Raw genomic sequence first — 27,483 nt, forward strand, 5'->3', positions numbered from 1 at the left:
GAATCTGTTCTGAGAGGATTCTGTTGCCTGCCCACTCACAGCAGACAGATTTCAAATAGATGCAACAGTGTCGCGTGGAACAGAAGCTCACAGTGAGGTCACTGGAGGAGGCCAGGAGTCGCGCCAGTGGACAGGTGAGCCTTTAACACTTTGTTTCTTTAAAAAAAACAACACTGCCCAGGTTCCTTTTTTAACCTCCCTCTCGGTATGCAGATGTGGTGGCTGCGTCCGCGGGTAAAAATGTGGAGTCATCCACTTTGCTCTGATGGCCTACAGCGAGGAGAGGTGACCGTCTGTTAGGCTACCTCGACTGCCCACCTCCTCTGTAGACCCCTCTGTGATTGAGGAGCTGGGTGGAGGACATCACCTCTTCCAGGGGTCCCACAGGTGCACCACTGCAGTTTGAGCACCGCTCTTAGAAGAGTCAATGCCATGTTGTGATTTCACCAGGATTACTCCGGAGCGATCTTTGTGCTGTGGTGCACCTCTGGAGGCTGTAGTCATCAGAATTATTATTTTAGATAGATTATTGTTATCATTATTATTATTGAATCATTTAGTGCCAACATATTCCTTAGCGTTGCACAAAGTAAGAAACAATCATGGGGTATAAAATAATACAGACAACGGTATACAGCCATATATGAAATACAGAGTTGGTACAAAACACAGAATTGGTAATGACAGTGTCAAAATTAATATGAATAAATGTGTACCAAATTTCAAGACAGAAAAGGGTGAGAGAGCCCAGCCCTTGTGAGCGTACAATATAAGGAAATGGGGGGACAAGAGGTGGGGTAGTATACAACATTCATACCTAGTAGCAGTGCGTTTAGGTTATCTATGTTGCTTTCTTCTATGATATCGATTGCTTTGTATATTGATTAGCCTGATGCTGTACGCTTCTCTGTTCTCACAATTTGCTGACGAAAGCTAATCACAATATAATAAAGATAATCAAGGGTGTGCATTGTGACCCCAGACCGCCTACCTGCAAACAATCCACCTGGCCGATCAACTCACTCAAGCCGTAACCGAATGTTTTGAAAATGCTACTCCCCCAACCGCCGTGTGACATCATGCATGCACTGCGCCTTCGTCCCTCCGCCCCCGCATAGCAACAGAGTGTGTCGTCCGCTACACAGCTGACTCGCGTTTGTGTAACTCAGCAATGTTGCCCAAAGGAATCAGGTCCATTGCGCATTCGCAGGATGGCCCGAGCAACGCAAGCACAATCGAGGGACACTCAAGTAGAGCTGGCCCGGCGACTGGATAGTCGCCAAAAACGGAACCAGCTGGCTGCGGGCAACAGACCAGTTGTAGTATTCACGGTTAACAGGGCCCCTGATGAGTCTGATTGGATGAAACGCGTAGGGCGGAGCTCCGGCCGGCGCGTCTGACGTCACTGCACACGAGGAGTATCGAGACTAGCACACCGCAGAGGGAACACTGATAGCGAGGACTGGGCACACGGGTGCAAGGAGAGGGACCGGACGCCGGTAAACCTCACCCCAGATGCCAGGACAGACCCCGCTGCCACCCTTATGTGATATGCAATGTGACAAGTCAGTCTACGTGAGTGCGCAATCATTGCGCGGGTGATTTTCTATATTCCTGCAGTTTACACTATGATGGTTTCATTTTTATGTTTTATGTACTCTGGAGATATTTTTATGGTGATATTAAAGAAAGATTGAAGATCTCAAGTGCCAATTGGAGTGTTTGAATCAAACGCTAGATCCACCTGTTGTTTGAGGTGGCTGGAATCCGGTGAGTGCATTTTAGATTGGGAGTGGATTCACGAGTGGTGCACTTATACACTGAGACACGGGGGCATGTGTGTGTTTTATGGAGTTACGCTATGTGCAATCTGTTCTGTAATTTATAGGAAAGTGGAGAGCGCAGTTCAGCAGCTTGATATATGACTTCTCTGGAATAGTGAAACAGCGATCCCACGGCTTACACTGACTTTTTGTTGTCTGCAGTAAGGTCTGACAAAACTACTTTCTTCTCGTCTTAACAACTGGATGGACTTTTATAGTGTTTAAAAGGAACTTTTATTGTCTGCATACTGGGTAAAGACATTTGTTAAATTATATCATTGGCAGAAAGCCCTTCAAGCAGCGCAGCCCTATCCATCTTATAGGTAGTGTACTTAGTGTACTGCTTCACACTAACACACCAAACTCACTGTGTAACGCACCGCACACAGCTGTTTGTGTAGTGATGGCCGTACTGGACTGGTGCGCTCCATGGCGAGAGTGCAGGCCATGGCGGTTTTCAAGCCCATATGGTCGCCGGGCTGTGGTAGCTCAATGATAGAACAACAGTGACTGTCCGGCTGTTCGAATTTGGTCAGTCCACAATGAAGCAACGACCTTATTATCTTAGGTGTGCCCCAACACTTTCATATAGCCGGCAGTCATTGCTTCATTGTGTTACGCATGCCCCTTCACCGCGGCAAGGCAGCAATCATGATGGGGAATAGACACATGCACCAGAAAAATTATTATAGCAGCCGCTGCTAGCGGCGGCCTTAAAAATTCAGGAATCCACCTAGAGTCCTGGACCTTGTTGGTGGTGGCGGAGAAGGCAGTCAAGCGGCCTGCAGGCAGAGATGCTGTGCGGGGACTGGGGACCGACTTAGTCTTGGGGCAGGCAGTCACACGGCGTGCAGGCAGAGATGCTGTGTGTGGGGACTGACTTAGTCTTCGGGCAGGACCCTTGACCCAACGCTGTGTGCCAGAGATGACACCACTTGCCTTTCAACATCAATGTACAGTTTGGGTATCACCTTTTTTGAGAAATAATTGCAGCCTAGTATTTTCCACTGCAGTGTGTGGCTTTGCCTTTGTGTGCTGCTTTTCATCAGGTGGTCATCCCATTGCAGTTTGTGCTTTGTCATCATGTGCCTTCGTAAGGAAGTTGTCCCTACGCGGGTCTTGGTCTTTCCACGGCTCAATTTTTGGTGGCAGAGAGTACAGATGGCATTGCTCTCATCTGAGGCAGACACACAAAAAAATGTACACACCGCTGAGCCCTGGGATGATGGCACTTTGATGGTGGTGGCCAACTGAGTGTTAAGTGGGGTGCCAGAATCAGAGCAGAGGAGGAAGATATGTCATGGTTCCGTGCGGAAGCTGAGGAAGATGAGGTGTTCTGTGTTAAATAGTCAACTACGTCCTGACAATCTTGGGGGTTGATGGCACATGCCTTCGGAACACTGTACTTTGGTCCAGGGCCGCACAAAATCACGACAGCACGACCTCGAACAGATCTGCCAGGTGGCCTGCCTCTGGCTCTGCCTTTTTGTTTTGTCCATATTGGGGGGGATGAAGTGAAAGGTATGCACTGACTTGACTAATAAAATGTGCAGTCACACAGGTGCAGTGAACAGGTATGCAGTGACTGATTTCAATACAATGTGTAGCTGTCACACACACAGGTACCGTGAACAGGTATGCAGTGGCTAGTATTACAAATGTGCAGCTGTCACACACACAGGTACCGTGAACAGGTATGCAGTGACTAGTATTACAAATGTGCAGCTGTCATGCACACAGGTACCGTGAACAGGTATGTAGTGACCAGCATTATAAATGTGCAGCTGTCACACATACAGGTACCGTGAACAGGTATGCATTGACTAGTATTACAAATGTTTAGCTGTCACACACATAGGTACCGTGAACAGGTATGCAGTGACTTGTATATATAACACTGCGTGCTGTCACCATGGGCGTCCGCAGAAAATTTTCCAGGGGGGGGCAAAAAGGAGGGGCGGTAAGCTGTGCGGCGCGCGTAGCGCGCCGCGCCAAAAAATGGGTGTGGCCAAGGACCAGAATGAGGGTGTGGTCACGGGTGGAGCTAAATTTACATGAATTAAGCAATGGTGGGACATTAGACTAGGACAGTGGTGGCGGCGAACCTTTTGGAGGCCGAGTGTCCAAACTGCAACCCAAAAGTCACTTATCTATCGCAAAGTACCAACATGGCAATTTAAACTAAATACAAACGTTTTAACTCGTACATGAACATTATGGAAAATCCAAGTTGAAAATAAACTGTGAAGATAAACAATTTCATCCATCCTACTCCTGAAAAATGTATTCATCTTTTTAGAACGTCCCAGTTTTCATTTTCTGTTTTTAAAAAAACTAAAAAAGTAGGTTTAATGCTATCATGATGATGATTCAGCTTTTTCCATAGTCTCGCAGTCAGCAATCATGTGACCCTCAACAACACAAATTCAGCAATCATGAGGCCCCCATCAAGACAAATTCAGCAATCATGAGGCCCCCAACAAGACAAATTCAGCAATCATGAGGCCTCCAACAAATCATGAGGCCCCCAACAAGACAAATTCAGCAATCATGAGGCTCCCAACAAACCGTGAGGCCCCCAACAAGACAAATTCAGCAGTCATGAGGCACATAAATAGACAGCATTTCACAATATAGACAGAATGCCCCTTAATATGGTAGACACCTCTCACCTGGCTTCTGAATTTTCCTCTACTGGCGGTGATGCTGGGCTGGCCTGGCTGGCGGTGATGCTGGGCTGGCCTGGCTGGCAGTGATGCTGTGGCCTTTTTGGCAGTGATTCTGGGCTGGTTGACTGGTGGTGATGCTGGGCTGGCTGGCCTGGATAGTTAAGGTAGCGCCAGGAGCCCTCCAGTGTGGGTAGTGACAGGAGCCCCCCGAGTTCAGGTAGTGACAGAGACCCACAGTCTAGGTAGTGACAGGAGCCCCCCAGTTCAGGTAGTGACAGAGACCCACAGTTTAGGTAGTGAAAGGAGCCCCCCAGTTCAGGTAGTGACAGAGACCCACAGCTTAGGTAGTGACAGGGACCCCCAGTTCAGGTAGTGACAGGGACCCCCAGTTCAGTTCAGGTAGTGACAGGGACCCCCAGTTCAGGTACTGAAATGGACCCCCAGTTCAGGTAATGACAGGGACCTTCAGTTCAGGTAGTGACAGGGACCCCCAGTTCAGTTCAGGTAGTGACAGGGACCCCCCAGTTCAGTTCAGGTAAAGACAGGGACCCCCAGTTCAGTTCTGGTAGTGACAGGGACCCCCAGTTCAGGTAGTGACAGGGACCCCCAGTTCAGTTCAGGTAATGACAGGGACCCCCAGTTCAGGTAGTGAAATGGACCCCCAGTTCAGGTAGTGATATGGACCCCCAGTTCAGGTAGTGACAGGGACCCCCAGTTCAGGTAGTGACAGGGACCCCCAGTTCAGGTAGTGACAGGGACCCCCAGTTCAGTTCAGGTAGTGACAGGGACCCCCAGTTCAGTTCAGGTAGTGACAGGGACCCCCCAGTTCAGTTCAGGTAATGACAGGGACCCCCAATTCAGTTTAGGTAGTGACAGGGACCCCCAGTTCAGGTAGTGACAGGGACCCCCAGTTCAGTTCAGGTAATGACAGGGACCCCCAGTTCAGGTAGTGAAATGGACCCCCAGTTCAGGTAGTGAAATGGACCCCCAGTTCAGGTAGTGACAGGGACCCCCAGTTCAGGTAGTGACAGGGACCCCCAGTTCAGGTAGTGAAAGGGACCCCCACGAACGCTACAGAACCCCTTGTGCTGTCCCCCAATGTAAAGTGTGCGCCCAGGTGCCCTGTGCGTGTACGTTACCTGTCTGTGTCCACCAATGTCTCAGCACTGCTTCACATACACACATCCTGGGTGGCTACTGCCATATACGTGGGTGCATGTTGATGTATACGCATACCCCGACAACTACGTAGAGCATATGTATGTGAGGCAGTGCAGAGACGGACACTGACAGGTAACATACACTGCACAGGGAACCCGGGGACACACTTTACATTATGGGGTCAGTGCAGGGGTGGATGTGGGGTCACAAGGCTGATTCTCGACAGAGTTCATGCTGAAATCAATCGAGAATCAGCTTGTGGTGTATGGGCAGCTGACAGATCTCTCTCTGATCAGATTAGTCAGAGAGAGATCTGTCTCTTAGTGGATCTGCCCACAATCGTTAGATCTATGGGCACCCTGGTCCCTGAGCAAAGTCCTAGATAATTGTTCTAACTTAGTGTGCCCTTGTTTATTTCCCCACCCTTCCCCCCACACTGTCAGCATGTATGTATTTATTGCTGCTCTTTCTCCCCAGCAGGTGGTCAGTCTCTGTTTTTATCAGGAGTGACAATCTCCTGATCTCCTGGCAGCAGCGCTGATTAGAGCAGGGGATGTGTGAGTCTCCTGACAGGCAGCTATGCACTGTGAGCCGCTCAGAGCTGTGTATATCAGCATCCTACTGTTCATATGCTACATGCCGATATACGAGTCTGGGCTCACACAGGGAACAGCTGCCTGTCAGGAGACTTGTCCTCTCTCCTCTACGCTGATTCCAGTCTCCCACCCCCGCAGCTCGCCCTCACCTCTGCCATGTTATCACATTCAGGGGGATGCATTGTAGCAGCATTCGAGACCTCGAACGTCTGGCTGGTGGGGGCGGGGCAAAGGCGGGCCAGTGGCAGATCCACAAGCTCTGTGGATAGGATACTATGCTATAAGGAAGGGGCGGAGAGGTGGGGAAGAGCTGTGTCTCTATTGGCCAGGGGGCGGAAGGAGACTGTAGTAAGAGCGCTGTGGGGAGAATGAATGAACGATCGGGAACTTTAACAAATGTTAGTAGTGGACGGCCAGGGGGGGGCAGCTGGCGGCCAGGGAGAGGCAACTGCCCTATTTTGCCATATGTAGGGACGCCCATGGCTGTCACTCAGGTGCAGTAAACAAGAACAGGTATGCAGTGACTGGTATATATAACACTGCATGCTGTGTGCTGTCACTCAGGTGCAGTAAACACGAACAGGTATGCAGTAACTGGTATTACAAATATGAAGCTGTCCCACACAGGTGCAGTGAAAGGGTAGTCACTGAATGTGCTGAGCCTTGCACAGTATAGCAATTACCAAGAGCTAGCTGCGACAGACAGGGCTGTATATGCAAGTGTCAGTGGGCTACAAAAACAAAAAAACACATCAAAAGAACATTAGCTCTCAAAAGAGCTGTTTTGGGGTGCTTCTTAGCAATAAGTATCAGCAAGGAGCAAGCTAACAAGCCTACAAGAGCCTAACTAAGCTTTCCCTATGTCTACAGCAGGTTCCTCTCCCTTCTCTAATTACTGCAGCCACACCAAGAGAAATAATGGCCGAGGCAGCTGCCTTATATAAGTGGGGGGGGGGCTCCAGGAGGGAGTGTAGCCTGAATGGCTGCCGTGTGTCTGCTGACTGTGATGTAGAGGGTCAAATTGAGCCTAATGATGTAGTATAGGGGGCGGGTCGAACTCGCATAAAGTTTGTGGTTCACCGCAAACGCGAACTGCGAATAAGTTTGCGGTTGAACCATTTGGGCCATCTCTATCAATCACATTAAATCTAAAAAAAGGGCTATACCTCGCCATCTCCAGTGAAAAAAGACTGGAGCAGCACCCATTGGGCAGTGTCCTCACATGGGGAAATCTACTGCCCCATTGGGCAGTGTGTCCTCACATGGGGAAATCTACAAAAAAACATAACCTCACGTGTCAGTCAAGAGGGCACACAGTCTACAACCCAAGTCTATCTCATAGAAATTGAAAGGCATACATACAAAGAAGAATAGCTCCTATGTGCCCCATGTACCCACCAAGACCTGATACCAGAAAACATTTAAAACACAGTCAAAAACAATAGTGCATAGAAAATAGACATCCTGTAACGATTGGTGTCAGCATGCAGAGAGAATCTGATTATTGGCGATCTGCAGCATCACCAAGAATGCAGATATATACCCGATTATTGATGATCTGCAGTATCACCGATAATCAGATATATTGGTAACCTCTGGACACCTATGGATAAGTGAGTGTTTGGTGCAACAGTAATAATTTTGAGTAAAGACCACCAGAGGAGCCGGCGGCCTGAGACACTTTAGGAACTCACCCCTGACTACGGGTGATATTCCTGAGGCCTGTGGACCCCTAGGAGATGGACCCAGGCTGGGTTGCAGGAAACCCTGCTGCTAATATGGAAGGTCTTGCCCTGAACAGGGCTAACGTAATACAGTAATAGCACAATCCTAGTCTTGGGTGTGAGGTCCATAGTCACAACACCCTGGAACTAGTCTGGAGCATAACATAAATGATAATACAATTCCCTAGTCTTGGGTGTGAAGTCCGTGATCATCAACACCCTGGAACTAGTCTGGAGTATAACATAAATGATAATACAATTCCCTAGTCTTGGGTGTGAGGTCCGTGATCATCAACAAACTGGAACTAGTCTGGAGTATAACATAAGGACAATACAGTTCCCTAGTCTTGGGTGTGAGGGCCTTGATCTCAACACCCTGGAACTATGCTAGAGAATACACAGAAGATACACAGTATTCTTAGTCTGGGGTGTGAGGGCCTTGATCTCAACACCCTGGAATTGGTCTAACAAATAATAAACAATAACAGTACAAGGTAATCTGGCTCAGTGTATATTCCCAGGTCCACCTGGTTCAAACACACTATCAGGGTCTGACTATGGTCTGAATGCTTCCACGTAGTGATCCCAATGGCAGACAACCAGCAACTGACAAGCAAGCAGAATATATAGTTGCTGAACTCTGCTGCCCCGCCCGAGCCACTCAGCCAATCATGAGTCCAGCAGGAATCAGCTGATCGTCCTGATCAGCTGACACTTTCCCTGCTGGTATAAAGGCCCTTACTTCTGGCCCGCGCGCGCGTAGCTCTCCTTTCGTCCATGTGGACTAACAGACCCAGCCACACCAAAGGCACGCTGCTGCGTACAAACCGCCGCCTTGGACGCGGAAACAGCCGCTTTGCTGTTAGAACATGCGGTGGCCCTTCCACGTTCTGCCACAGTCCCAGATGCGTTCCTACGCGTGCAAACCGCCGTGTTGGACGCGGAATCAGCCACCTTGCTTTAAGCACACGCGGCGGCTTTTCCGCGTTTTCTCACACATCCTAAATGTTTACAGAATCTTATGCAGATCCTACTCCCAAATTAAACAATGGGCATAAACTGTCAAGACGTTTTATCCACTGGGCTTCTACCCTTAACAATAACATTTCTCAATTACCACCCCTTCTAGGGCGTGGAACCTGTTCTAAAACCTGAAATTTCAGATCAGACACTAAATGTCTATGTTCTTCAAAATGTGCTGGAACAGGTAAATCTATTATGTGTGTCCTAATTGTAGATTTGTGGGAGGAGATTCTGTCCCTAACACTCTGAGTGGTCTCTCCAACATACAAAAGTCCACAAGGGCATTTTATGCAGTATACAACAAAATTGTAACTACAATAAAATCTCCCCTTAATCTTGAATGTTTTATTACTCGGAGGGTGAGAGACAGAAGACCCCCTTATCACATTTGTACATTGAGAACAAGGCAAACACGGAAACAACACAGAACTTCCTTCAATCTTATCCCTCCTTTTGGTCCCCCTGATGTCAGATCTGACCACTTTATCCTTAATGGATGGTGCCCTCCTGAAGGAGAACAGAGGAGGGTCCCAAAATTCAGGAACTCTACTCAGTTCATTCCCCAGAAGGTGCCACCTCCTCTGAAGTATATTCTTTAAATGGCCAGCAGCCATGGAGTACCTCATCACAAATGGTATATGATCACCTGTTCTATGTCTCTGTTTTGATCGTCAGGGTTCTTTTAAAGAGAAACTCCGACCAAGAATTGAACTTTATCCCAATCAGTAGCTGATACTCCCTTTTACATGAGAAATCTATTCCTTTTCACAAACAGACCATCAGGGGGCGCTGTATGACTGATAATGTGGTAAAACCCCTCCCACAAGAAGCTCTGAGTACCGAGGTACTTCTGGCAGTTTCCTGTCTGTAAACCTTGTTGCCTTGTGGGAAAAAGCTGTTTACAGCTGTTTCCAACTGCCAAAAAGCATGCAGAAGCTACATCACCTGCCAACAGTAAAAATGTCACCATGTATTAAATGTCAAAATATAAATCAGGGATTTAAAATATTTTACAATGGGCAAACACTGACTAAATCATTTATACATAATTGTAAAAATTAAGCACTTTTTTTTATTTCATTATTTTCTCTGGAGTTCTTCTTTAAGTTTACATCTAACACCCTTTCCGGGTATCCCCATTGCCTAAATTTACATTTCTTTTAGTTCAACCGGACCTATTTAGTTGCATCATCCTACACAATCCTCTCAACTCTAAGCAACTGTGACTTCTGGATAGCTGATTTTAAGGATGGTGGATGGAAACTCTTCAACCTTAGTAAGGCTTACGGTAAAGGTCAGTACTCAAACCTGTTTCTGTCCTCTCAACCCTAACGTCCAAAAAATCGACCACCGTTTAACTCCAGTGAGTGGTCAATTGACTAAAAGCATACCTGGAGTGACGTTCCTGAACAAAAAAAAGTCTAGGCTCGAATGTGGCCCTGCCCATACAAAGAAACTATCATCAATGTAGAGAAGCCAAACCTTTGCATGTTTTTAAAAAAGATGGTTAGAATAAGCAAAAGCCTCCTCAAACATTTCCATAAATAAATTGGCATAGGACGGGGCCACGTTCGAGCCAATTGCCGTTCCATGGATCTGTACAAAAAATAGGTCCTGAAAAAAAGTAATTGTTTGTTAATTTTCCATGCTGCTTCCAGCAGATTGCCCATGCCTGGGTGGGTGCGCAGGAACCTCGGCACCACCAGGTTGAAGACATGGGCCAGACAGGGGATGTAGGGCAAATCTCCCATGCGGAGGGCTGGCAGCAGGTTTGCCCCACGCAACCAACTCTCAGTCCCCTGTGGTCAGCCACATCTGCTCCTGCTCCTGGCGGGGGCCAGCATGTTCTCACCCAGCAGCCTCCTGGTCCCAAGGGTCAACAATTCCAGCAGTGCTTGGCAGTGGCGGTGCTTCACAGATTATGAATAATGATTTTGAGGTCGTAAATGCAGAAATTGGCCCGTAATTATGCAATTTTTGCATTTACGAGGTCATTATGAGAACCCCTGTCCCACAGTATAGGTAGTCAGATGTGACCCCCCTTCTCTAATGCAGAGCAGCACAAGCGTTTAAGGCTAACGGTTTTCCTTGATCGTTTCTGCATTTGCGGCTGCATGTACTGTATGTGAACATGTGTGTCGTGTGGGAAAAAAGCAGAAAGCTGCAATTTAAAAACACGCGTAAGTTAAGGTTCTCTTTAGGCAGGAAACACACTAAAAGCATTTGTGAGTGTTGTGATTCTACAGCACACGACGTACACCTGCATGTGCACTTTAAAGCAGGGCACATACTTGCAGGGATGCTTTTCCCTGCGATTCCCAAGCTTGTGTTGGCTTTTTCCTTTGTGCTTAACGCAAATGTTTTTTCCGTGAACATTTTTGTTTTTCTGCATTTGCGGTGCGTATGCGAGCGTGTGCGTGTGTGGAAAAAAGCAGAAAGCTGTGCGATTTCAGAAACGCGAGGAAGTTAAGGTTTCCTTTAGGCAGGAAAAACACTAGATGCGTGTGTGCGTGTTTTCCCATGGACGGCAAAACGTGCACGATTATACATGCTATTGAAGTCAATAGCTGTATGTATTGTTTGTTCACGTTTTGTGTTTGTTTTTCCACGCATTTTTAAATTGCACAACTTTCTATTTTTCACGCACAGCGTGCACATTCGCATAATGCACATGCTGTCAGAAACGTGGAAACGTACCCGGAAAACGTACACGTTAAGTGCAAGCGCAACAGCACAAATGCAAAAGCCAACTGAGACCCGGAAATCACAGAGGAAAATGGCTCTGCAAGTGTGTACCCTGCCTTAACCTCCCTGGCGGTACACAGTTTCAGAGGTGGCGTCCGCCGGGAGGATTTTTTGTAACAAAATGTGTTTTATATCTGCTAGCTAGCACTTAGCTAGCTAACTATGTCCCCCAAGCCCCGCCGCACCATTTAGCACCCCTTCGATGGCTGCCGGCAATACGTACCCCTCCGCGATCCCGCGAGAGCCGCAGCTTCCCATTGAGCTTCACTCATCGCTAGGACGACAATCGGAGATGACGTCATGATGTCATCCGCAGGCCCGATCGCCGCTATAGTGAGGCCTGGAGCTGATTGGGAGGCGGCGCCATCGTGGGATCCCTGTGGGGTACATATTACGGCGGCGATCGCAGAGATCAGGGGGGAGTGGAGGCACTTGGGGAACATAGTTAGCTAGCTAAGTGCTAGCTAACAGATATAAAACACATTTTGCTACATAAAATCCTCTCGGGCCATGTGATCCCCTGCGGCGGCTAGCCCGAGCTAGGTTAAAGGTGTGAGGTGAAAAAAAATTTACTTTTCTGGGGCTTTCTTCCGCCCCTGGCAACCTATCTGTCCCTTGCCGCAGTTCTGCCTCCGTTGCAGATGCTGACCTTGTCAGGTTTGCACGTGCGCGCGCCCGTGCATGCGCATGTGCTTCAGAAACACTGGATGTTTTAAAACATCCATTGGTCCATTAACAGGGACCAACTGGACGTTTTAATACTACTGGTGGTCCAATAGTGGTTAAACTTCTCAGGAAAGGAATGTCACACACTATTTGTGTCTGGATAATGTGATCCATATTATTTGGGGATTGTGAATTTTCTGCTATTATATGCATTCAACAATGTCATATATTTGGGTTTTAAGATTCTCTCCAAAATAAAGGGACACCCCAACCTCCAGCCCAGGGGCTGACCCTGAGTTCCACCCTCAAAAGCTGGATCCTAAATAAGGGAGAGGCTGAAATTTTATCACAGTCCTCCAGGGTCAGACTGAGCCACAGTAGTACAGTTTTTTCCATCGGTGGGCCCCGCCTCCAGGTCTCTGGTGGGCCCCCCCTCCTTGTCTGACAGAGCTCCAATTGCTGTCTGCAGCACAAAAATTCTCTTCTCAGTGCTGTAATCACTCATGCTGAGAGCAGTGGCATAGCTAAGGAGCTGTAGGCCTCTGTTTTATATATATGCATTTGCCATTGATCCTTGCAATACAGAGATCCAAACTAAAAGCCAAACTGAAAATGCTGACTTTTTTTTTTAACCACTTGAGGACCGCAGTGTTAAACCCCCCTAAAGACCAGGCCTTTTTATTGTTAATTGGTCACTTCAGCTTTAAGCCCAAGCTGCAGGACCGCACAACACAGCACACAAGTGATTCCCCCCCCCCCTTGTCTCCCCAGAGCTCTCTGTTGGTGGGGGCTGATTGCTCCACAGTTGTTTATTTTTTGTTTTATAAATATTTCTTTTATTTATTTTTAATAAATGTTGCTTTTTTTATTTGTGTTTTCCTGCTCCCTACCTCCCTCCCCCTCACCAGCCAATCAGGGTGATCAGCTGTCATAGGCTTCAGCCTATGACAGCCGATCACTCCCCAGTCTCTGTCCCCAGTACAGCGCTGCTGCCGATCGCAGTGCTGTACATGTAAATAGATGGCGATCACACTGTCGATCAGTCTCCCGAGCAGCGATTGCCGCTCGTAGACTGAAGAGGGGGCGGAGCTCCGCCCCCTGAGCAGGAGAAGTGCGCGATCTCCTGCAAAATGCAGCCCCAGGACTTGACGCCAATTGGCGTTAGGCGGTCCTGGGGCTGCCGCCGTGACCACGCCCATTGGCGTGGGGCGGACTTTAAGAAGTTAAATCTTCATTAAGGGGGCACTATGGTGAAAAATGTAAAATATGTGCAAACATAGACAAATAAGAATTACGTTTTTTTTCTAGAGTAAAATGAGCCATAAATTACTTTTCTCCTATGTTGCTGTCACTTACAGTAGGTAGTGGAAATCTGACAGAAGTGACAGGTTTTAGATTAGTCAATCCCTTCATAGAGGATTCTCAGCAAGGCTTTTATTATTTATAAAGATATTCACTTAAAAGTATTTAAACAATGATGCTGGGCAGCTTCCCTGCTCGCTACACTGTTTTTTTGGCAGTTGGACAGAGTAACTGCCATTCACTAAGTGCTTTTGAAAATAAATAAATCCCTGAGAATCCCCTATGATGAGATGGGCTAGTCCAAAACCTGTCACTTCTGTCAGATTTCTACTACCTGCTGTAAGTGACAGCAACATAGGTGAAAAGTAATTTATGGCTCATTTTACTCTGGAAAAAACGTACTTCTTATTTGTCTGTTTGCACGTATTTTAAATATTAAAATATTTCACCATAGTGCCCCTTTAAGATATACATGGGAAAAACATCAGCTTACCGTGACTAATCTCATCAATCTGTGTTTTCATTTTAAAAGCGACATAAAAGCCTGGCAGGAATCTAAATCTCCCCACTCTAACCAAAACTAAAATAAAATGGTTTGACTGCATTTACACTTTAAGACTTTGCTAAGAGAGGGGGAATTAAAAAGTATATGAAGGTAAAAGGCTTCTGTCTCATTTACACTAAGTGAATTACAATTTTAAGTACATTTACATACTTTTAATGATGAACTTCAAAGCACTGCTAGAAGACTTTTATACTTCTAAAATGAAGCTGTTTTTTCATATAAACACATAACAGCTCCCTTCTCTCTCCTTTGCCTGTCAGTGGTACTAACTTTCACATGACAGATGGCTATTAGCTTGTAATATACCTTCTTCCTCTACAGAGGACCTCTTGCAGATTTTAGGAGCAGATGAGATTGATTAAAACATTTTTAAACAACTTGCTACCCCATAAAAATGTTATTAAACCCTCTGCTGTGAAATGTACTTCTCTGATTTGTCACTCTTTTTTTGCGTTCTGCTAAATTGTTATAATTACTACATTAGGGATGAAATGAAGCTCATATACCATGCCCCGCAGACTGCTGGAGTGTGTTTGGGAAAGTTTAGAAAAGCTGAACCACTGCTGAGCCTAATCGGGTAAGTTGTCACCTAGAATTTAAAGCAGACTTCATATTTAAAGTGGTGGTGCACTAAAGCTGAATTCTCACCACCGGACGGAGGAAGATGGATCCTAGCGACGTCCCACGACGACGAGCATTCCACTGTCCGTCTTCTGGGCGGCGGCTACACGTGACGTTACGCGATGGCACATGATGGGCGCTAACTGGAAATCAAAGTGGTACTTTGCATGGAGTTGTCAGGGATCTTCAAGATCCAGTTTGCTGTGACAGTCATTATCGATGCACATTGTTAAATGTTGTTCCCATAACCGCGCACCTGTACCCATGTCACAAGATCGCGGAAACGATCGCTCATCGTTTACAAATCGTTAGTTGGGTGCAGAACTTTATACCTAGCTTGGTTTAAAATACCTTGAAATGGGATCCTGAATGATAATCCAGTGTGCTTGCATTACTGAATTTTCTTCCATTTTAAAGTGTAACTGTCGGGCATAAAATCAATTCTTTATTTTTATCTGGTAAACAAGTAATAAGTATGCTAACCAGGCAATCCAAAAGTTAAAAATCACTATTACTTTTCTTGTTGCCAAATTATCATTCCCCAGTTTACCTGACTTATTTGTTACATTGCCGCACAAAGGAAGTTGCAGGGCATGCTGGGTTGTCCTTTTTTGCTTCTCTACTTTCCCCTCAGACTTAACCAATGCAGCCTGATTGGCTGAAGCCTCTTTCCCTCCTGTTTTCCCCTCCCACACCTCTCTTCCTCTATTATTGGCCAATATTTCTCATGCTGAGACAATGCACTTTATATTGCAGTGCTGGGTGGGAATACCTGAAGACTGGGAGGAGGGTGGGCAACGCATACATAATCAGGCAGAGGAGAGTAAGGGAGGAAATTACATCAGGATTAGCTTCAAGAAAGACTCAGGCTGCATTTCCACTTGTGCGGTGCGAATTGCAGCGGTAAAAATTTGCATGCGGATGCGAATTTCGCATGCGGGTCTATGCGAATTTTCGTGCGAATTCACATGAAAATTCGCATGGAAGACGATGTATGCGAATTTAACCATGGCAGTGCTGGTGTGCTTTTCCATTGTTTCTATGCGAATTTTCATGCGAATTCGCACGAAAATTCGCATACCCAAACCTCATGCGAATTTTCTATTAAATACATTGTATGCGATTCGCATAGCGGTATGCGATATGCGAATTCTGATGGCTCTGCCATGCGAATTTTTTCTGCACAGAAAAACGCAAAAGAATCCTGACAAGTGGAAACAGTCCCATTCACTTGTATTGCTATGCGAATTTGCATGCGAAAAACGCATGCGAATTCGCGATAGTGGAAATGGGCCCTCAGTCAAAATGGAGAATCCTAAGAAGGATTTTCTCTTTCTTTACTATAGAAACACCACTAAAATCAAAATGTGGACAGCGCAATACATATGTTATGTAAGTAGAGCAAGTATTTATCTACTTATATATGTGTTGTTGTTTGTTTTCTGATATAGTATGGCTGACAGCTCCTCTTTAGGATATGAGCAGAAATGCAATGCAGTGCAGAGCATAACATGAATCTCCTGGTACAGTGTACATGGACTTTTTTATGGTATGAAAGCCAGATCCATCCTGTCAATGAAACACATTGTATAAGATGTTTATCTGCTGTTTCTTCTCCCTGAACAGTTTGAAGGGAAGGAGGTCACTAAGTAGCTGATTATAGCACTGGGAAAGCTATAGATCCAGTGTTATCAGTAATATCCAACTCCTTACTGCAAGCTGGAAAGTTTGGGTCCCAACAATCATTTACTGTATAACCAAGTGCCGGATATCTATTTTAGTGCTCCAGTGGTTAATGAATACAACAGATAAGTATTGTTTTGTGTTGGGGGATATTCCTGTGCATATTTCAGTAGGTGATTTAGGAGGTTTAATGATAGAGGATAGAGTAGGGGCAATTCGATTTAATAATTAAGATTAGGAGGTTGGGGATAGGTGTTAGGAAGAAATGTATGTTAAGGATAGGTTAGGGTTGGGCATCAGGAAAAGGTTTATATTGAGGGTTAATCAGGAAGGACTTAAAGTACACCCAAAGTGACATGTGACATGATGAGATAAACATAGGTACATATAGTATCAGCCCTGAAATGTCTGAAGTCCCTTTCTGTTTTGCAATATAGCAAATGTTAAAAAACTAGAGTTGTTATTTATGCAAAAGGGCTTGCCGAATTCAGACCATTTCCTGAAAAGTAAATAGAAGACAAAAGAGGATGCAAAAGAATGACAGGAGACGAGCACAAGAGGATGCAAGAGAAAAAGATTATTATAAAAAACACAAGTGGATGGAAGGAGTCAAGAGAGGACACAAGAAAACACCAGGATGAGATGAACCCCAAGAGCAAGAAGACAATAAATTATGAGAGGATGAATGCACATATTTAGAGAAAATGCAAGAGGACAAGAAGAAACAAGAGAGGAAATGTGAAGATGAGAGAGGACAAGAGATGAAAGAGGACAAGAGAGGATGTAAGAGGATCACAGTAGAAAAGAGACAAAGTGAGAGGATAAGAGGATGCAAGAGGGTGAAAGAAGACAAGAGTAGGATGAGAGAACCTTTTGAAGCTCATCAAGAGAATGCCAAGAGTGTGCAAAGCAGTAAGCAAAGCAAAAGGTGGCTACTTTTTAAGAACCTAGAATATGACATATTTTCAGTTGTTTCACACTTTTTGGTTATGTACTATACTTCCTCATGTGTTAATTCATAGTTTGGATGCCTTAAGTGTGAATCTACAATGTTCATAGTCATGAAAATAAAGAAAACTCTTTGAATGAGAAGGTGGGCCATATGCAATTCACTTTTTCACCTGAGTTTTCTCCTAGGAGATAAGTTTTCATCTTCAATTTAAAATAACTTTCGAGCACTTTTCAACTAAAAAAGTACCAAAACGTAGGTTAAAAAGTACTATCAAAATTATTTTGAGTATTTTCTTGCTTGCTGGTGGCTTAAAAGGCATTTTATTGACAAGTTTAAAAATTCCACCTAGGAGAAAACTCAGGTGAAAAAGTGAATTGCATATGGCCCGGTGTGTCCAAACTTTTGGTCTGTACTGTACATAAAATGATGTTGAAAAACATTACATTGAATCTAGTTATTGATTCCCCCCAGTCATGCCCGGAGGAAAACTCCCAGCAGCAGCCATTCAGTCATGCAGCACCTGAAGTCTTTGTGCACCAGACAGTGAAACATACCCAGGTGATAACTTGCCGTCCAGTTGGACAACAGTGTGTGCAGAATTGGATTTGAAGCCAGGAAATTACTGCTTGCTGGCTTCTAGAGTATGTGGATGGGTGGTGCCAGCACTGCTATTCTATACGCTGATATTTAACCCTCTGGGCGATACAATTAAATCGCCCAGGAGGGGGCGCAGCACTTTTTTTTTTTATAAATCATGTAGCTAGCCTAGCGCTAGCTACATGTTAGCCGCTGTGCAGCAGCATCCCCCCACCCCCTCCGATCGCTGCCAGCGAACGGGATCTCCTGCTTGGCTTCCCCCGTCGCAATGGCGATGCTCGCGATGACGTCATCGACGTCGTGACGTCAGAGGGAGTCCCGATCCACCCCTCAGCGCTGCCTGGCACTGATTGGCCAGGCTGCGCAAGGGGTCGGGGGGGGGGGGGGCTGCGCAGCACGGTGGGTAGCGGTGGATCGGCGGCAAGCGGCGGCGATCGGAAGTTACACGCAGCTAGCAAAGTGCTAGCTGCGAGTAACAAAAAATTATGCAAATTGGCCCACGAGGGCCTGAGAAATCCTCCTGCGTGACATACCCCGAGCTCAGCTCGGGATAATCGCCAAGGAGGTTAAGGGTGCAGTGGGCCACATCTATAAGTTATACATTTGGGTTTGGGAGGCCAGTGAAAAAGTTTCGTTGGGCTGCATTCGGCCCATGGGCCTTATTTTGAGGACCACTGCTCTACACTGCTGTCCCACATGATGGTGGTGTAGAGGTGGTGGAACATTATTTGTCTACCAGGACTGATCTCGATACAGAACAGAGACTATTTTGCTGCCCCTGCTTAGTATTATACTTAGAAAGAACTATTTTTCTTTTGACAGTTGTTTTTTCTTCATCAGATGGGTACCGCGATGAGTTTGAATGTGGGACATTATGCCAACGTCTATATGGGCCTCTATGAAGAGGCGTGTGTGTATAATTGTGAACTGTTTTTGATGTACGCCAAAGGTTGGTGGTGAGAAAATAATGATGTTTTCTGTTAGTGGACAAGGCTATAGTCAACCCTTGTGTCTTATATTGATTATTTACATTCCAAATGTCTCCAAATTCGACTGCCATTGACGTATAGCTCTCCGAGTGTTTGTTTTTTTTAGATACTTTAATAATTAAAAATCAAGGTAAATTGACATCTGACTTAAATGTTAAAGAGACCGACCACAATTTTACACTTCATTATAGTAGTTTCAATCCTAGATATCAAGTGTTTACTATCCACATTTAGGCCTATTCAAAAATGTAAAGTGCAATACATTTTTTTTTTTAGAAAATTTCTTAAGGCCTTAAAAGATTATCCAAAAAGATTTATTGCACTTTACATTTTAGAATAGGCCTATACTTATGGATGGATTTATTGATTGAAGTTTTTTGTATTTTTTTGTACTTTTGGAATATTAAAAATAAGCTAATCTTCATTGCTGGTTTCCTGATACTTTTTTCGACCTATCGATATCTTTGTATTCAATTGTTACATTGGAAAGACCACACATAGGCTCAATGAAATCATTGCGTCACATAAGTCCGTAATCATGGGAGGCAATTTATACCAAGCTGTATCTGAACATTTCTTTACATTTAAATATCATATATCTCAACTCACAGTTCAGATTAAAGATGGGGTTGCCTGTGATTTCGGAGGTGACAGCCATAGAGAGCTTCTCTAAAGGGAGGCTAGATGGCTAATATGAGATCGCATTCAGGGCTACCTAATTAAAGTAGTAGATATGTGTGTGCTCCCAGGATTCATCATCATTCATTCATTCTTCCTTTCAGACTTTACAATACATAGTAAGAGAGCCTGCATGTGACTACTACAGTCACATGAATGTAAATTTAATACCTTTCCAACGCCCACTAACTTTCATTATGATTCAGGCAAGGTCTGCAGTTTTACAATGTGTTAACAGATTTAAGAAAAATCTGTTCTGGTTTGCTGGGTCACTTACAGTATATTGCCTCTGGAGATGCTTTAATAAATCATAACCCTAAGTTACTAGAATTATTTAATTATGGAAATGGAGAAGTGCAGCATTCACTTTGGACAGGATGAAATTACAGTAGGTAGGAAATTATTTTGTGTATTTATTACATAAAAACTAAGAAAAAGACAGAAGGGATAGTGCTGAGTGTACAGCACAGCCCTGCATTTCTTGCCATTTTCTGTAAGTACTGGTGCACACCAAGAGCGCTTCTGAGTGCTTTTTAAAACGTCAGCGCTTTGAAAATCGTTTGGCTAATGTATTTGAATGGGATGGATCACAGCAGAGCGATGGGATTTTCTCCCAAACGCAAATGTGGGTCCTGCAGCATCTCTGCTGATTTCTGAGGCGATTCAGCCTCAATATTAAAGGGACACTTAAGTCAAACAAAAAAAAATAAGTTTTATTCACATAGGGCTTCCAATAGCCCGCTGCAGCTGTCCGGTGCCCTCGCCGTCTCCCTCCGATCCTCCTGGCCCCGCCGGCAGCCACTTCCTGTTTTGGTGACAGGAGCTGACAGGCTGGGGACGCGAGTGATTCTTCGCGTTCCCAGACACATTCGCACGCTCTATGCTGCTATGTGGTATATGATATATGCTATAGCAGCATAGATGGCGCTATTGTGGCCAGGAACGCGAAGAATCACTCGCGTCCCCAGCCTGTCAGCTCCTGTCACCGAAACAGGAAGTGGCTGCCGGCGGGGCCAGGAGGTTCGGAGGGAGACGGCGAGGGCACCGGACAGCTGCAGGGGGCTATTGGAAGCCCCAGATGAGTAAAACTAATTTTTTTTGTTTGACTTAAGTGTCCCTTTAAGTATAAGAAAGTGGAAAATCGCTCTGAAAAGCACTAGATCAGAGAGATTTTTCAAGCGTTTTTGTTACAGATGCTGCTCAGTTGCAGCTCTTCTGTAACAAAAAATAAACAACACTACACCAAAATGCTCCAAAAATTGGTAGGCATGATTAAAAAATCAGTAGGCGCATGCCTAGAATCACCTAGAAAAATCACTTTAAAAAGCGCTGAGCGTTAGCGATTACGCTAGCGCTTTTTGATGTGCACTGGCCCAAGTATAGGGGTGTTCAGCCTGCTTTCTTCCGTGACTCCTGTTAATATGCCAAGATCACATCACTGCTGATCAGATCCAGTAATCTACTTGTAGTAAGATAGAAGTTTATCTGCTATCAGTTTGTGAAATAAACAGCATTTCAGCTTTTAGTACTCTGCGATTGGGTATGCATTGGTATCCTCTATAATAAAAATCTCCAAGCCTTTTGCTGTATCTGTGTGTGTCATTCAGACACGCCCCTTTGGCCATGGTACTTCTTGGATGGGGCTCGTGCAGAGGCTTGGCATGCGCCACAATCAGAAGAGATGGCGGGCACACCCTTGCCCCACACAGCATAGCACATGCCACCAACTAGTAGGGTAATAGTAAGAGATTTATTGGAATGACAAGGTTCTCCTTTTGTCTTTTGAATGGTGCTCTAAGCTAGAATTAGTGGTTAAAGCTCTATGCTGGCTATTGATATTTTTATGTGGATGTAAACTACGTGGCCCCGAACTGACAGCCAATTAAAAATCATTAGGTTATTTCCACCCAGTTAATTTGTCTGTGCATGTTAGTGCCCAGAGAAAGAAACTCAACCGTAAGTAGTTGAGAATAGCTGGGCAGTCTGTTCTCCAAACATAGTAGTGATACTTTAGTAGCAATGAACTGCAATTTGGGATTACTAACAGTTTTCAAAAATTCTTACTTGGCTGAAAGATAATTTCAATAACACACAAATAGATTTCTGCTTAGTATTTCTATAGAGCTCACAATCGAATCCCTACCATAGCCCATTGTAGTCTAGGGCCAATTTTAAGGGAAATCCAATTAAAGTATATCCGAGACAAACTTTTGCTGCCTTCATTTTTCTGCCCCTTACATATACTTTATTGGATATTCTTCCCCCCCCCCCCCCCCCCCAAATGCTTTTTTTAAATTTTATTTATTACCTAATTGCATGAAAATGAATGTATCCATGCCCCCAGCTCCTCTAGCACCTAGGCATTCTGAGTTCCATGCTGCAAGTGCTCATGGGAGCTCAGCCTGGGGAGGAGGAGGCTTTTGCTAAAGCATGCATGAGATTTCAGAGGCAATGGGCTGGAGAGGGGAGGAGAGGCGAGTTTTCACAGGCTGTGGGGTGGAGATGCAGAGCAGCTTGCCTGTGTAATGATAAGCAGAATATGGCTGCTCTCATTGTATCACAGGCAGAAATAATCATATACTGTTGAAGTTGTTTGTAGCTAAATTTACTGTGTAAACCATCTAAACTTTTGATAAGATATATAGACAAGTTACTTGCTATAGTTAGTTTTTTATCTCGGATCTGCTTTAACTTATCTGTATGTTTTTTGGAAGTGGGAGGAAACCGGAGTGACCACACAGACAGAGGGAGACCATACAAACTCTGTGCATATAGTGCTCTGGCATGGATTTAAAGAGGGGACCCAGCGCTGCAAGGCAAGGGTGCTATCCACTATGCCACCGTGCATGTTTAACAGCAATACCTTTCCCTTTAATATCTCAAAAGTAATCTGAAAAGCAAATTTGTAACTTTTATTTTAATTTCAGTTTAAACACAAGGACAGTTTTTTGTGAAACACATTTTTTACATAAACTTTATCTCTACTGATTAATAATGATAATGATACACTGCTATGCATACTGAATGCATTTACTACGTTTGCTGTGATGCATGAGCCCCTCTTGTTTTATTTATTTATAATTTTAACACATCTCAGGGCAATTTCACAGCCTGGGCCAGTGTAGGCTGGGGAAATTGGAAAAGCTCAGAATCGATTTCAAGGAGCTGATTTCTATTTGATTGTACACGGTCTTCATCAGGCCTGTTATCCTGTATTGTGAACAGTTATCATGAACAAAACACCAGACCAGGGATGATAATTGCTATGGGTAGGCCGACGTGTGCGCTTTAAAGGGTGAGCAGTCACATGACCGGGCCAGATGTTATAGAGCGAATATCTTTCAAAAATTCAATTACAACCCTATTAAGGTGACAGAGGCTTCTCTGAGGGCTTCAAGCTCTTATAATAAGCAAAGATTCGGCCACACAAAAAGGTTGATAAGGAATGGAGCTTGACAAAATGAATTTGAATTATATCTCAACTGTTTAAATAATACTGGACACCTCAAAACTCCTGCATAGTGATGAGCACAAATTTCAATTGATTGTAATTTTGCATCGTAAGTTGTAATTACAATGGAAAATCATAATGCGAAATTTTGTGTAAAAACATAAACAATTCTATTCATAACCCTAATCAGGAACCATAATTTCGCAATTTCACATAATTTTGTGCTAAATAAATCAGTTAACAGCAAAGCCATCATCCCCCAAATTACTACATAGTTTGCGGGGAATAGTGGAAACAAGTCAAAACATGTTTTAAAAATGCAAAGGACAATTTTTTTCTGAGTTTAAAAACCATTTTTCCTTTGCATTTTGGAAAATCGATTTTCTCAAAAACTAAAAGTTGTTTTTGACTTTTTTTTTTTTTTTTACTTGTTCCCACTATTCCCCTTAAAGGACATATCTACGCATAATAAGAATAACAAAATGCACTTAGCTGGAGATGCCTACAGCCCAGTGGCATAGCTAAGGAGCTGTGGGCCCCGATGCAAGTTTTGCATTGGGACCCCTCAAGCACTCTATACATAATTCATGCGGCGCACCAAAACCTGCCAAGGACAACTACAGAGTCAGAGCCTCAGAGGTGCAAGAAGGAGATGGGGAACAGCTTATTAATGATTACCACTATTCAAATTATTTATAGAAGTGATTATTATGAGCACAGGACCAATAGAGAGCTAATACTGCAGTTGAAGGAGGGCCCCTCTGTCCCAAGGGCCCAATGCGGTTGCAACCTCTGCACTCCCTATTGCTACGCCCCTAAATACATACAGGGTGCATTTCTCTCTGATTTCCTCCTGTGCAAGTGTCCAGGTCCACTTTACTATAAAATCTGAGTCCTCCATCTCAGACATTACATCACCTATCAATGGGCATGACCATGTAACAGAATGTTGGCATGGTCATAGGTGGGGCAAAATATACATGACCTTAGTGGTGTAAAAGGTCTGCCCGGGAAGTTTGAGCTCTGCCTCAGTGTTACCCCCCCCCCCAAAATACATGTAATTTGACAGCATTTCACCAGAAATACACATAATTTGGCAGAGGTTCCTCCAAAATACAGATAACATGGCAAACCACTTATACTGTACATACTGGAGGTAGCAAAGATCAGCGCACACTGCAGCTAGTTTAGTATCAGTAAAGGCACAGAGTAACCGCTTATACTATACATATTGGAGGTAGCAGATATTAGCACACACTGCAGCTGGTTTACTATCAGTACTGGCACAGAGTCCCTGCTTATACTGTACATATTGGAGGTAGCAGATATCAGCACACACTGCAGCTGGTTTACTATCAGTAAAGGCACAGAGTAACCGCTTATACTATACATATTGGAGGTAGCAGATATCAGCACACACTGCAGCTGGTTTACTATCAGTACAGGCACAGAGTCGCAGCTTATACTATACATATTGGAGGCAGCGGATATCAGCACACACTGCAGCTGGTTTACTATCAGTACAGGCGCAGAGTAACCGCTTATACTATACATATTGGAGGTAGCAGATAGCGGAACGCAAGCGTACGGGCGGATGCATGCTAATGTGAACCCGGCCTTATACTGTGCATATTGGAGGTAGCAGATATCAGCACACACTGCAGCTGGTTTACTATCAGTAAAGGCACAGAGTAACAGCTTATACTATACATACCAGAGCTGTGAAGTCAGAGAAATTTTGGGTACCTGGCGTCAGAGGTTTTATAAAATGAGGAGTCGGAGTCAGCTTATTTTTATACCAAATGCAAAGCCATGGTAAGTATTAGACCAAGGAGTCAGTCATTTTGGGTACCTGGAGTCAGAGTAGGTAGTTTTATAAACTGTCGAGTCAGGTGATTTTTGTACAGACTCCACAGCCCTGATACATACTTCTCCCCAAGCCACTAAAATGGCCCACTCTATCTCCCCCATGCCAGTAAATGCCCCTCCTCCATACAGGTAGCCCCCTTCCCCCATGCCACTAAAATGACACCCTCCTTCACCCCATGTCACTGTAGTGATTTTTTCCTCTCCCATGAAACTAATGCCCCTCTCCTCCTGATGCCACTAATGTCCCCCACCCACCTTCTTCCCCATGCCCGTAATGCCCCCCTCCCCCAAAGCCCCCTTGATTCGCCACAGGGGGCCAGAGCTGAGAGTACTTTTTTTTTTAATTAAACCCCAGTCTGAGGCTGCCTCCCATGCGGCTGCTAAAATGTTCATATTTGCAGCCCCCCTCCTTCTCCCCCATGCTGCAGCTGCTAAACACACACCTCGGATCGCGGCGAGCAGGAGATAGGAGACAGACAGACCGGCACATAGCATAGCCGCGCTGTGGATTCAAATGCAAGAAATGACATCATCGGTCACCTCCAGCATTTAAAGTCCACCGCTCGGTTGCTATGCGCCGGACTGGCTCCTGCTCGCCGCGATCTGAGGTGTGTGTTTAGCAGTTGAAGCATGGGGGAGAAGGAGGGGGGCTGCAAATATGAATATTTTAGTGGCCACAGCAAGGGAGACAGCCTCAGAGGCTCAGACGGGGGTTTAATTAAATAAAAAGTGCCTAACCGCCGGCCGGACCCCACCCTCAAGGCTGCAGGAGGCGGGCCCGGTCGCATGTGCGACCCCTGCGACCTCGGGCCCTACGCCATTGCTACAGCCCCTACCTGCCGATAGCCCCTACCTACCGCAGCTTCACTCCACGCTGGTGGGCCTGGGTCCCCTCAGCGCAGGATTCCTACTGTGCCTGTGCTGTACAGTCCAGATGACTCCAGCGTGACCAGTGAACTGCACACTGGAGCACAGAGAGAGCCGACATGGAAGCCGACCTGGCGAGGTCGGTTTCATCACCAAAGGGGACCAGGAGGCATTGGAGCTGCGGCAAGGGCACAGGACGGATGCCAGGGGCTGGAAGAAGCCCCAGGTAAGTGGATTTTTTATTTTTATTATCCTTGGACCACTCCTTTACAGCAGAACTGAAGATTCACTAAAAAACAAAGAGTTTAAGTTACCTGGGGCTTCTGCCAGGCCCCCTTGCCGCAGTCTTGTCCTGCGCCTGTCCTAAAAAATCCTCCGTTCTGCCACTGTGCAGTTTCGATACTACCAACCAGGGCCGGACTTTTTGCTGCCTGAGGCAAACTTGTGAGGATGCCATGTCCCCCCCCCCCCCCCTCCCTATAGGTAGTATAATTGCCCCCAGTATAGGTAGCCTGCTGGGGTAGCAGCCAGGAAGGGGGGGACCGGGCACAGCAGAACATGCCTCATCCCACGACATGAGCGGTCTGGGGTGCTGCTGACTTGTAAGTTGACCGCTCCTGCGCAGCCCTGGCCACGCGTATCCTTCTTCACGTTCCGGTCCTGCAGGAGGCCATCGAGGATGCTTTACAGTGCCGGAGATTGGTGGAGGGAGGGGGATAACACCAGGAAAATTTTGGTAGATGGGGAAGGAAGGATACCACTAGTACCACTACATCACCAGGGAATTATTTTGAGGGGTGGGAAGGAACTATACCACAAGATCACAATGTCTTTCTTTACCTACTGAGTACTGCTCCTGTAGCCTCTGGTTCGTATGGGATCAGCAATGTCCTCCAGAAAAAGGAGGGAGAGACCGCAGCTGATGAATTTTCAGCTCCAGGGCAGTGTCGCACGTGTGTGCTGCAATGCATGCCAGGAGATGTAGTCCATGAATGTGAGAACAGAGATGATCTCGCATCCATGACAAATCCAGTCAAACACAAGTGAAATATCTGATCTGCATGCGTTTCAAGGTGTATGGCTAGAAATCAGCAGAGGATCAGCAGGACAGTCAGGCAATATGAATTATTTAAAAGTAAAAAAATAAATATGACAGCCTTCATATCCCTCTCACTTCAGGTGCGCTTTAAAGGAAACGCAGGAGGTCTGTGCATGAGCAGAAGACCCAGACTGGACAAGAGTGAGCATATTACCGGGGCTGATCGCGGCTGAACGGCAGACCGTGGGAGGACAGCGAAGGGACTCGCGTGTTTATGGGGTGGGAGAAAGCCCCAGGGAAATATCAAATCTTCACTTTCCATCGTCTCTGGTACACTTTAAGTAAAAGCAATAGCCAATGCTTGGAATTCATTTATATAAATAAGGGTGTTCCAGAAATAAATGAAATGTGTAGAGTATTTGGGGGAATATCACTTGCTAAGCTCAGGCATTTATAAAGGGGG

The 27,483-nt window shown here is 45.4% G+C and overlaps 1 long non-coding RNA gene across 1 annotated transcript; it reads left to right on the top strand.

The window, feature by feature from the left end:
* LOC137532856 (uncharacterized) lies at positions 1–27,240 on the top strand. The gene is made up of 4 exons (XR_011024036.1): positions 1–134; positions 10,161–10,290; positions 14,759–14,851; positions 27,161–27,240. It is a non-coding gene; the product is annotated as an uncharacterized lncRNA (long non-coding RNA).
* Positions 27,241–27,483: the final 243 nt, after the last annotated feature.

This window comes from Hyperolius riggenbachi, chromosome 9 (assembly GCF_040937935.1).
Source record: "Hyperolius riggenbachi isolate aHypRig1 chromosome 9, aHypRig1.pri, whole genome shotgun sequence".
Classification (NCBI taxonomy): domain Eukaryota; kingdom Metazoa; phylum Chordata; class Amphibia; order Anura; family Hyperoliidae; genus Hyperolius; species Hyperolius riggenbachi.